The 12,698-nt window shown below is 54.3% G+C and overlaps 1 protein-coding gene across 6 annotated transcripts in view; it reads right to left on the minus strand.

Moving 5' to 3' along the window:
* Positions 1 to 12,698, minus strand: part of GPR155 (G protein-coupled receptor 155) — a 1,263,615-nt gene that overhangs the window by 705,369 nt on the left and 545,548 nt on the right. The window lies entirely within an intron of this gene.

Genomic DNA, 12,698 nt, shown 5'->3' on the forward strand with positions numbered 1-12,698 from the left:
AGGAGGGACGAGGATCCCTCTCACCTTGGGGTGGGAGGCCTGCCAGGGTGGAAGCCTGAGCCATTCCTACCCCAGAGGGGGAAGGTAGCAGTTGGGAAGGCCCTACATCTCGCCTCTTCCCTTTGTTCCGGTTTCATCAGTAATAGCACCAGTTTTGAGAATTGCATGCCTGTGTATGAACCTGCTAGCCAGTCCCTTTCTTGTGCTTACAGAAAACCTCATATACCAGCACTCTTGGTGGAGAACAACCCAGCCACCAGGAAGACAATGAGAGTCTCAAGATGGAGGTCTCCTACCAGCGTTCCTCCACTGACACAAGAGTGAGAGAGAGAGAGCAAGAGAGCAAGAGAGATAGACAGGGCGAGAGAGAGGGCAGGAGAGAGGGCGAGAACCAGTATGTGAAACAATGTTAAAGGCACCAAGCGGTAGTAGGAATTGCTAAAGGTCGCCAGCAGACACAGATTGGTTTACCGGCGGATAGCCGCGGGGTGGCTCCATGTGGAATGCCGGTATCAGTCATTGCTCAGAGTGGATCTCTTACCTGTAGATTAGTCGAGAAGCGTCTCCATAAAATGAACTTCGAAGTCGTTTATTGCGGGCCACCAATGAGAATAACTAGCAGATCTGCAAGGATAAAAGCAGCCTACTTTTTATGCATTTTCCACTCTGTGAACCCTTGCGGGTTGATAAAATAGGGACCGATTGGTCTGGGGAACCAGCTGGGGGCAAGACCAAAAAAGAAAAAAAGGGGAGGATAAAGCCAGGGACAGGAAACAGGAAGGTTTCATTTTTTTTGAGTGAAGGCAGAGGTGGCATTCCAACAGACCAAAAATTATAGTTACTCACCATAGTGACTAACGTATTCCTAGTTCATAGTCCCCCTTTCCTCCATACTGTATGGACATCCCTCGCTAGGGACAGGAGACAACCTTTTTCATCAGAAAAATCATCTTCCCTTTTAAAATTTAGATGCACGTGAGGGCGTGGCCCTCGTAACATGCTCTCCCCTGACTCAGTCCCCTTTGACGCATCGACAATATTAACATTGTCTAATGACACCAGTTTTATTAGGAGGAGGATGGTGGGACGTATGGAGGAAAGGGGACTATGGACTAGGAGTACGTTAGTCACTACAGTGAGTAACTTATAATTACTCCAACGTCTCCTTTCCTCCATACTGTATGGGCGGTTACAACTGAATGTAGCCCCAGGGTAGAGAGTTGCCCTTCCTAAGAAAATAAATTCATTAACACTGCCTGACCAAATGCGTGCGACCTGGCGCTGGCATCCAAGCAGTAGTGCTTGCAGAAGGCTGTGGGAGTAGCCCACGTAGCCGCTTTGATGATAACCTGCCACAGAACGTGCCTTTAGAAAGCTAGTGCTGTGGCCTTAGTTCTGAAGGCGTGGGCATGCGTGTTTGCTGGCAATGGTTTGTGCTGCCCCTCATACACATCCTTGATGGGCATAACCATCCACCTTGCTATGGAGGCCTGACAGCCTGGTTTTGACCCCCCAAAAAATTTATGAAGAGGGAGTCTGATTTAAGGAAGCTTTTGGTTCTGTCCAGGTAAAATCTTAGCGCACACCTGACATCCAGAAAGTGCAATGCCTTCTGAGCGTCATCCTTAGGGTCCTCAAAGAATGTCGGTAACACTATCTCCTCATTCAGGTTAAAAGAGGAGACAACCTTAGGTAAAAACGCAGAGGGTGTTCTGAGCACCACCTTGTCCTTGTGAAATGTAGTATATGGCCCTGAAGCCACCAGTGCCTGGATTTCACTGATTCAGCATGCCGAGGTATGGCCCACTAGAACGGCTACCTTAATATTAATTAGCTTGATGTCTGCTGACCACATTGAGGTCCCACACAGGGTGTGATTTCTTGATAGGTGGATACAGTCCAGTCAGGCCCACCAGGTGCCTCTTAACCACCGGATTAGAGGATGAAAATACTTCCTCTTCCGAGTTCCTGTAAGCTCCAATGGCCACCAGATATGTGCGACGTGTCTACCTGCACCCCCGAGTGTGCAAGGCGTGCAGAGAAGGATAGGACGTCGTCCAACATGCAAGTCAATGGATTAATTTCCTTTGATCCTGCCCAGTGACAGAACCTGGTCCACTTGCTTTTGTACTGGCTCCTGGTAGCTTCGCTCCTAGCCCCCTGTATAATGGGCAGGTTAGCCTGTGACAGGTGTGGGTGCTTTAGGGTGACCTGTTCAGGAATCATGCTGCGAGGGCTACTTTCTGCTGGGATGGTGAATCACCATGCACCCCTGCTGAGAGAGTAGGTGTGCTTGGCCCAGTGGGAGGTGTACTGGGGCCTGGCCCAACAGGCTGAGAAGTTCCGAGAACCAGGGTCTTGCTGGCCACCATGGAGCTTAGGATGATCCGAAGGTCCAGCGACTCCCTGATCCTGCAGATGAGCTTGTGAACCAGCGAAGTGGGGGGCGGGGGGACGCGTATGCGCACATGTTGTCCCATGGGATCATGGGATCTGCATTGCATCGCCTAGCGAACCCCTGCCTTGCCCGAGCCAGGCAGCGAACTGAGGGCACATTTTGTTGGTGCTGGTGGCAAAGAAGTCCAACTGTGTGTGACCCCACCTGGTGAAGATCCCCTGAAGGACCTTCTCGTTCAACTGCCATTCGTAGTTGTCTGTGCCCAGCCTGCTGAGCATGTCTGCCTCTAGGTTGAACTCCCCCAGGAGGTGGACTGCCGACAGGTGTATGTTGTTCACCAAAGCCCATTCACAAATGTTGATCGCCAGTCTGCAGAGGGGAGGCGACCTGGTGCCACCCTGCTTGTTGATGTAATACATGCAGATGGAGCTGTCTGTTTGAATGAGAATCGCCTTGTGGGTGAGCACGGGTAGGAAGACTTTGAGAGCGAGCCAGATAGCCATCATCTCGAACCAGTTGATGTGCGCCAGCTGCTCCTGACGGGACCATACTCCATCGACACTGTGGTTGTCCAGGGTAGCCCCCCCATCCCTCTAGGGAGGAGTCTGTGGTAATGGTGATCTGAGGTGTTGGTTACCGGAAAGGCCTGCCTATTCGCAGGTTGCTGTCTGTACCCCACCAGACTAGATCCTAGTGGAGATGCTGGCATGCTGACCTGCTCCGCCTGAGATCCCTTCTCCTGCTTCCAGGAGGCTGAAATGTGTAGTTGCAGCCTCCTCATATTGAGCCTTGAATGGGGCACTACAAGGAGACATGCGGCCATGACTCCCAGCAGATGTTGGTAGCACCACGCCGAGTTCACCGCTCTGCTGAGAACATGTCCAGTGGCCCTCGTGATAGCTGCAATCTTGTCCGCTGAGGGGAAGATCCTCTCAGAGCTTGTGTCCTAGATAAGGCCCAGGAAAGTCAGACGCTGCGTGGGTATTAACAGACTTCATGAGGTTGATAGAAAATCCCAGGTTGTATAGTGTATCCATGAGGGCTGAGGGCGTATGCTGGACCACGTCCGGAGATCTTGCCCTGACTAGCCAGTCATCTATATACGGATAGATGCAATGGCCCTGTTCCCCAAGTAGGGCTGCCACTGCGTTCATTACCCTTGTAAAGACCCTGGGGGCGAATTGAGTCCAAAGGGTAGAACCCTGTATTGAAAGTGAAAACCCATGATCCTGAACCTCAGGAAGGACGGATGGGGTTCCCAGATCGGGACGTCTAGGTAGGCATCCTTCAGATCCAGGGATCCCACACACAATGTCTTTGCTATGAAGGCTGGAGTAACCATCTCGAACTTTTGAGGGGAAGGGAAAGGTTCAAGGTGGGAAGGTCTAACAACTGTAAGGCCTGACTGGTTCTTTTTGTGTATGGTGAAAATTTGTGAATAGAAGCCCAGACCCTGTGGCGAGGATGGGACTTCCGCCACTGCCTGGCTCACTACTAGAGAGCAGATTTCTGCCAACAGATTTTCTGTAACAATCAGCGGGAGCGGTGTGATGCTGGAAATGCATCAGAGGGACAGGGCCTGCGCATCCTTGTCCTTTACTGCTTTTTAGCGTGTGTTCTGTCGTGTTTTCCGCGCAGGAGTTCATGTGGGACTCCTGGCGGTGCAGCTCCCTTTTGGTTTGGTGTACAGACCATGGGAAACCCTTATGGCAGCCATGGGTGGGGGTACAGCCCTGTGCCCCTAGTGTATGTTTTTGGGCACCTGTGGGTGGCCTACAGAGCAGGGTATGGGCTGGTGGCAGCTCCATGCTGAAATGACTGGTGCCCTGAGCGTCCTCCATTTTGGGATGCCCAGGCCCTGTCATTGGAATCGGTAGATTCCTGATGGACAAGATGGCCCCCGTGGCCTCTTGCCCTCCATCTCCTGTTACCTTGATCTTACCAAAGTCCGGGGAAGCCCTGACTCTGTCCCTTCCCCCTGACTGGCTGTTGGGTGGGGCCTCGGAGCGTGCTCTGGTAGCCACAGGCCCCTTACGGAGACCCTCAGAGAAAACTCTGGTACAATTATTAGGCCCAACGGGCACCTCAGGGCAATCCCGGTGACAGAGCGATCAACGCCCCTCCCGGCCCAGGAGGAACCCAGAAAGGTATCCCCCAGCCGGGGTGCTCTGAAAAGTAAAGAACTTACCGGGCGTTTCTTCTTTTCGTCGATGAACGCCTGAAAATGCAAAGGAGGAGTTCGTCGAAACACCTCCTCCCACCGATACAACTTTGAATTGCCTGGACCAAAAGGGAATCGCAGTAAAAACAGGAGTCCCAACGGTGATCCGGACCCAAACACTCTAAACAAAGAGGATGGGGATCCGCCCTCGCGAAGCATCCGTGACACTATGAACAATCTGGAAAGTCTAGTTGAACGACATAGACAGACTAGTACACGATCGCTAGCGAGAGCCAGAGAGGGAAAAAAGGGAAGAAAATCTTCCGCGGATGCAAGTGCGTCCAGTCCCGAACGAGCGGAGAAAAGGACTGATGGGCGATGTGCGGGGTGGAGCCAAGGTGGGCAGGGTTACGGCCACATGCCGGGCCCTGCGCAGGAAAGAGGAAGGACAAATCTTTTAAAACATTTTTTGGATGCTTTTTACAAAGTGCTCAGGTCCCGTCGAAACAGGATGGAGAGATGTCCCATAAGTATGGAGGAGAGATGTCCCATAAGTATGGAGGAAAGGGGACGGGGCGTAGGAGTACTATCGTCATCGAGGTGCCCCGCACGCCTCTTCGTTGCAGGACGTTTACGCTTCCCCGTCGACGAGCGCTGCCATAGTTCACCTTGTTCTCCGTCGGACGTTCGACAACCCGTGACTCCTGGCTTAAAGGGAGGGCACTCAAGAAGGGCCGTCGATTCCCCAACGAGGAACGCTACACTGCAAGGTACTTTGGGGTTGCAAAACTATTGGAAAGACTCTTGTGAACTGGACTGGGTTTGTGATATATATTTATTCTATAGGTTGCCCAGGTGGGGGGAGGGAAATCGCCACACAGAACTGTCTCGATAACAGGGCCAGTATTCTGCCAATTGTTCTAACCAACTGCCTTCCTCATATCTATTGTTGGTTTCTTTACAAACTGATTTGTGTGACACTTAACCGTACAGTTGATGTACTTTAAAGAGATCTAAAAGTAACTGTGGTACCATGTTGAACTGTATATTTGCCATTATAGATAACTGAGTTCAAAGTGAGTTATTGTGATATTGTACATAACCTTGAATATTAATTAAATAAAGACTGTTTTAACTAATACAGTGTGCGGACATTCCTTTGTGGGTGCTTGGGGACTACACTGTACTTAAGAACCAACCCGCATCATCTCATGAGAAGCTAGGCCTTGATTGCTCGTCCATTGCTACCACAACAAGAAACTTGGCTGGGGTCATCTGTGCCTCTCCTCTGCCCTATAGAGAGTAGGTGTACAGACACCCCCCTCCGGTCCTTTACAAGCGAAGGGGAGGATAGGAAGGAGGGAAAGGTGGAATGGGGAGCCGGAAGCCCGTGTATACTACGGAGAGGATCCAAGGGTCTGAAATTTGTCCACCAGTGGTGTACATGAAGGGCAAGCCTGCCCCCCCCACCGCTGACTCGTGGATCTGGATGGGCATGTCACAACTTCTTCCCCTCCGAGGCTGGGGCTGAGGAGAGAGACTGGAAAAACCCTTGTTAGCCTCCTTGTGCTGGCTAGAGGATCTGTCCGGTTGTCTGGACCGTCTCTCCTGGAAGCCTGAAGCCTCCGAAGAACCGACCCTTGTCCAAATGATGGTGCGTTTGGCTGTAGGTGTTGGGTGTGGACATAGTGAGGATAATGATTTCGCTGTCTGTGAACTATTCTTTTTCTTATCAAGTTCCTCGTCCGTTGTTGAATGGAACATGTCGCCCCCCCACGAAAGGCAGGTCTAGTATGCATTCCTGCACATCTGGATTGAATTTTGTCACCCTGAGACAAGCCATCCTTCTCATGTCCATGGCAATACAAACAGCTCGCCCTGAAGTCTCAATGTGGCCCACCCTGGTCTCCATTATAACTTGTGCCATGATTTCGGCCTCCACCAGCCCAGCCTTGAAACAAGCCCGGCTGTATATGGGGAACTCGGGGAGGAAATTGGCAATGTCCCATTCACAACTTCTGGTTGACAACTGCCAACATGGCATTAGCGTTGGCCTGGCGCGGAGTGGCGTTAGAATACATTTTCTTCCTGAACGCCTCCAAAAGCTTTTCCTCCATGCCCAGGAGTGCAGAGGCCGAAGCTACCGAGGAGGATTGTGGCTTGGAGTATAGTGATGCTGCTGCTATCACTGAGGAGTGTGGCCGGGGGTGTGCCAACAATAGGAGGGGGTCCCCTTCTGTTTGCCTGTACTTCGCGTTGAGACGCCTATTGGTAGGTTGGGTCGAGTGTGGCTTGAGCCAACCATTTTTGGCAAGTGCTTCAACAGCCTTTTTGAGTGGAATGCCAGTTCTGGTAGGACGACATAGCGCGAGAACTTTAGCCAATACCCGCCCCCCCCTCTGGTTGTTCGACCTGTGGCTGCAGGATTCCTAGGTACTCAGCCAGGCCCGCCAGTCACTTGTGAAAAGCTCTGGCCGATGATGGGGTGTCCAATGTTGTGTCCTGGGGAGCCGGAGGATTGCTGGGCACAGGCACCTGTGACGTGCTGATTATCAGTGCCGGAGGCTGCTGAGGTGGCAGAGCCAGGGCTGCCAGGACTGGTACAGGCATGGGAGCATGGGGCAGAGCTGGACCCAGGGGTGGTGTGACCGTGGGTGCTTGCGGCTGACAGGAGGGAGCCTGCCCCTGATTACGTCCCTGAGGATGTTACCCATCTGTGGTGATTTCATGAGTGCTATGAACTTCTCGAATAACCTGTCTTCACAAGCTGGAGGTGTGACTGATGGTACAGGCAAAGGGGTAGGGCCCAGAGGCTGCTGTGTCCTGGCGCATGCCTTGTCTCACTACATAGGGCGAAGTGCATCTGCTCTGCGAAGTAGATGGGTAGGATGGGGACCAAGTGACAGGAGTTGACCAATCCCACCTCGAAGTTTGTTCCCTTGCCTGGTCTCCGAAAGGAAAAGGCGTCGGTTGAGCCGCTATTTTGTCCCACCCATTGGCCATTTTGTTTTGCTCAGTGCCACGTGCCAGTGTCATGGAACTTGCTGAGCTGGGACCAGCTTCCACCAGTATGCAGAGCAGTGGTGGTTGTGGCCTTCTCTACCACTCTGGTCGAGGCCTGGTAGGCGGATTGCCCTCCCCCATGGAGCTGGAAGTGCGGCACACCGGCGCCCCCTCAGACATAGGTCCGGTGTTGGGGCATAGCCCCTCGGGTTGGAACCTGGTAATAGAGCCCCTCAGCGGTAGCACCGGTAGGATCTTGTGACCCCTCTGCTTGTTTCAGCCTTGGTGTTCTCTTGCTGGTTTTAGGACCGGAAAGGTTCCTCCCGCTTGGGCGTCTCCCGGAGAAGGAGTCACCTTTGCGGGGAGCTGAGGAGAACAGGGCACCTACCTTGGGCCTGGTCTTCCATTTCACAAATGCTTTAAGGTCCTCTGGAGGCGATCTTCCGAAGAGCTCCCGCCACCTGGCTAGTCGATTGAGCATGTGCGGAGTCAGGGTGTTGCACATGGTACAGCCGTCCCAGCCGTGTTCTGGGCCAGGGATCCGGACGCAGAAGGCATGTGGGTCGGACGTTGGGAAGGGACCCTAACAGGCTGGACAACTGCTGAAGCCCACCGTCGTCAACATGCACCAGGGAGGAGCTTGGCACCAGAGGACAGAGCAGTACCTAATATTGGAAGGAAAAAAGAAGGAACACGTTACTTACCTGTAACTGTTGATCTCCAGCATGGGTCTGGCATGGATTCACATGCTCATGAATATTCCCCGTCAGGCTGGGAATCCTCGGTAAAGAAAAAATCAGTATCAGTTTCGTTTATGATCTGTCTTTCTTAGTAGTAACCAATCACTGATCTCTGGGTCATAATGCCCCCAGCCAATGACTGCCCTCTTCCTAAGCCCCGCCTCTGGCAGCCATCCTCAGATTTGGTAGCACGTAAAGTGGCAGTATGACCAAGTGAAGAGCCGCAGAGGGGTAGGCGGGAGGGTTCGCATGTGAATCCATGCCAGACCCATGTTGGAGAACAGTTACAGGTAAGTAACTTGTTCCTTCTCCAGCATGGGGTCTGGCATGGATTCACATGCTCATGAATAAAAGAATACATAGCAGTACACACATGCACAACCACGGGAGATGGCAACAGGCTCAACATTAAGCAATACAACAACTCAACATTAAGCATCTCTTACCTCCTCACCATGCTCACCTTAAGCGACCAGGTTGCGCAGCACTGCTTGGCCAACCCTGGACTCCTCCCTGGAGTCTCGATCGACGCAGTAGAATCTTGTGAAGGTGTGCGTCGACCTCCACGTAGCAGCCCTGCAGATGTCCAGCAGGGGCACACCAGACAGGAACGCCGTGGTAGTAGCGATCGCTCTGGTCGAATGGGCTCTCGGACGGCCAGGCAGCGGTCGGTTTGCCGACCGGTGACAGTGCATGATGCAGCCGGAGAGCCATCTGGAAATGGAAGTCTTCGAGAGAGCCTTCCCTTGATTCACAGTCCCAAAGTTCACAAACCACTGTGACATCTTCCGAAAACTCTTCGTGCGGTCCACGTAGAACTTCAGCGCTCTAGCTACATCCAGCGAGTTCAAATTCCTCTCGGCCGGCGTTGAAGGCGACGGGAAGAAAACTGGTAACACCAAGGGCTTGTTGAGGTGGAAGTCCGACGGCACCTTGGGCATGAAGGAGGGGTGCGCCCTCAGCACCACCCTCGTGTCATGAAAAGTCAAGTAGGGAGGCTTGCAAGATAGGGCCTGGATCTCTCCCACTCGTCGTGCGGAGGTGATGGCCACGAGGAACGCTGTCTTCCACGACAGGAACTTCAAAGGCGCCGAATGCATAGGCTCGAATGGGGCCCCCAGAGCCTGGTCAGCACCACATTAAGCTCCCACGCCGGGGCTGGAGACTTCACCAGCGGGAACGATCAGAATAGTCCCTTCATAAATTCCTTTACCAGGCGATGAGACCACAAGGACGCCCGTCCCGTAGTCCTGGTATATCAGGAGATGGCAGCCAGACGTATTTTGATGGAGGCGTGAGCCAGTCCAGCTTTGGCCAGAGACAGTAGGTACGGCAGTACTTGAGGGGCCGTAATCCGCAGAGGGTTAATCTTCTGTGCACGGCACCAGACAGAGAACCTCTTCCACTTATGTCCGTAGCACTTGAGAGTTGAGGACGCCCTGGTCTTTGCAAGAACCTCTCTGCATTCAGCCGGGATATCGTACCCTCCAAACTCTAGTGCTGCAGGAGCCAGGCCTGCAAGTTCAGCGAGTCCGGGTCGTGATGAAGAATGGCGCCTCCTTCTCTGGAGAGAAGATCTGCGTCCGCCGGCAGCTTGACTGGTGGGGACGTTGACAAGTCCAGAAGGTCCGGGAACCAGATCTGCCTCGGCCACGCCGGTGCGACGAGGATCATTCTGCACCTGGACTTCTTGAGCTGGTTGATGAGACGGAGCAGCAACGGCAACAGAGGGAACGCGTATAGAAACAGGCCGTCCCAAGGGAACGAGAAAGCATCGCCCATGCTCCTCGGCTGCGGGAACCTGCTGGCGAACCTCTGGCACTTAGAGTTCGTCGCCATCGTGAAGAGGTCGATCCGGGGTTTGCCCCATCGTCGAAAGAGCCGATCCACCTGGTCCTGGCGTAGTTCCCACTCGTGGCACGAGCGCAGCTCCCTGCTGAGTGAGTCGGCGATGGTGTTTTTTTATTCCTGCCAAGTGGAAGGGAACCAGAAACATCCCCTGGGTGACAGCCCAGTAACACAGATCCTGGGCCTCCTTAGATAGGGCTGGGGATCTAGTGCCTCCCTGCTTCCGTATGTAGAACATCGTAGTGGTGTTGTCGGTGAAGATCCTCACCACTTTGTCCTTGAGGGACGGAAGGAACGACTTGAGCACCCAGAACACTGCTCGAAGCTCCAGAATGTGGAGAGACCTCTCCTCCGGGAGCCAAAGGCCTCTTGCGTGGAGATCTCCGGTGTGGGCCCCCCAAACCTCCAGGGAAGTCACCGTCTCCTGAAACGCTGGGGTATGAAAGTCCGTGCATGCCGTGAGGTGCGCACGGGTACCCCACCATAGGATCGCCCGACGGAACTCCTCATCGAGAGGGATCCCGTCTTCGAAGCAGCCCGTCGCCTGAAACCAGGAGGCGTCGAGGAACTCCTGTAGCGGACGCATCCGAAGTCTGCAAAGGGGTACAAGGTAGATGCATGAGGACATCATCCCGAGGAGGGACTTGATGGACCTCACCCTGGCCACGTCCGAGGCTAGACGGCGTTGCACCTTGCCCAAAATGGCCTTTGTCCTCTCCTCCGACGGGGAGGCCAATTGCCCCACTGTATCGAGCTTTGCTCCCAGAAACAGTGCTACTTGCGACGGAACCAGGTGGGACTTGGAGTAGTTGATGGCGAATCCCAGTTCCGTGAGCAGCCGGACGGTCCTTGCTGTGTGTTCGACGGCGAGTTCTCTTGTCCTTTCACGGATTAGCCAGTCGTCCAGGTAGGGGTAGACGTGGATCCCCTGCAGGCGCAGCCGCGCCGCCACTGGCGCCAGGCACTTGGTGAATACCCTGGGTGCTGACTTTAATCCGAACGGTAGGGCTCTGAATTGGTAGTGGCATCCCTGAACCACGAACCTGAGAAACTTTGTGTCCTTTTTGAATGGGGAAGTGGAAGTAAGCATCCTTCAGGTCCACCGAAGATAGGAAGTCGCCCTCCTCCAGCTGACCATCCTTAATTTCTGTACCTTGATGTACTTGTTTAACTGACGCAGGTCCAGGATGGAGCGCCAACCGCATGTCTTCTTTTTGACGAGGAAGTACCTTGCGTACACTCCGGAGCCCCGGAGCCTCCTGGGGACGAGCTCGATGGAACCTTTCTTGAGCATCCCCCTTACCTCCAACAGCAGTTGAGGGATGGGATTATCCTTCCTGGCCACGGGAGGAATGCGAGGACACTTCTTTTGGAATTCCAGCGAGTGCCCGGTGGCCAGGGTGTCCAGCACCCAACGGTCGGTGGAGATGGACTCCCACACGCTGACGAACTTCGTCAGCCGGCCTCCCACTGGGGTGCTTCGGTGGGGGCCCGACGCTACGGCCGGTTCAGTCCTGCTTGGAGGAGGCCTTGCCGCCTTGGCCTCCTCGGCGATGGCGGGATCCTCCTTGCTTGCCGCGACCTCTATAGCCCTCTTGGGACGAGGAGCGGGCCGTCTGGCGGTATGTAGAAGAGGCACCGCTGGATCCCTTGGAGGCACCCTGTCTGCCTCCGGAGTTGCGAAAGGGCTGTCGTCGTTGAAGTACCCATAGGGCCCGGGCCGTCTCCGAGTCGGTCTTGATGGCCTGGAGCGACCAATCCACCATCTTCCCAAAAAGGTTGCTGCCGTCGAACGGCATATCCAACACTCTGGTCTGAACGTCCTGGCGGAAGTCCGTCGCCTTGAGCCACCCTCGTCGTCGTAGGCAAACCCTGTTGCCCATCTGGCGAAATCCGGTATCGGCAATGTCCGTTGCCACCGTTATGGCGTGATCAGATGCCACCTCGCCTTCCTGAAGAATCTGTAGGGAATCCGCTCTCTTGTCGTCCGACAGGAAGTCCAGCAGGGGAGCTAACTTGAACCAAAGCTCCCTGTCGTAACAGGCCACGATCGCCAAGGCATTGCCCGCCTTAATCGTCGTTGCCGCCGACGAAATGACCCGTCGTCCCATGGAGTCCAACTTCTTGCCCTCGCTGTCCGGCGGAGAAGTGGAAGTTGATGCTGCCGCACCCGCTGCCTTCTTCTTGGCCGCTGCCGAGACGACCGAGTCCGGCATAGGCTGGGCCCTGAGGCACAAGGGGGCGGCATCAGGGACCCGGTACTTCTTCTCGTACCTGTCCCTCTTGGTGGGCGTCGTAGAAGGGTTCTTGAGGACAGCCAGCCCTTCGTCCCAGATGTCGTCGAGCAACGGCACTGAAAGGACCATCTTTCTCTTGGCCTCCCGTCGTTGATAAAGAAAGCCTTCCTTCTTCTGTTCCTCCGGGCAGAGTTGGAAGAGCTCGGAACGCCCTGGCTATCATGGCGTGAAAGGAGCCAATTTCGTCGGGCGGTGAGGCCCGAGGGGGAGGCGATGAAGGAATGTCCGTCATATCATCGCCACCGTCGTCA

Source organism: Ambystoma mexicanum, chromosome 9 (genome assembly GCF_040938575.1).
Source record: "Ambystoma mexicanum isolate Mex_15411 chromosome 9, UKY_AmexF1_1, whole genome shotgun sequence".
NCBI classification, from domain to species: Eukaryota; Metazoa; Chordata; class Amphibia; order Caudata; family Ambystomatidae; genus Ambystoma; species Ambystoma mexicanum.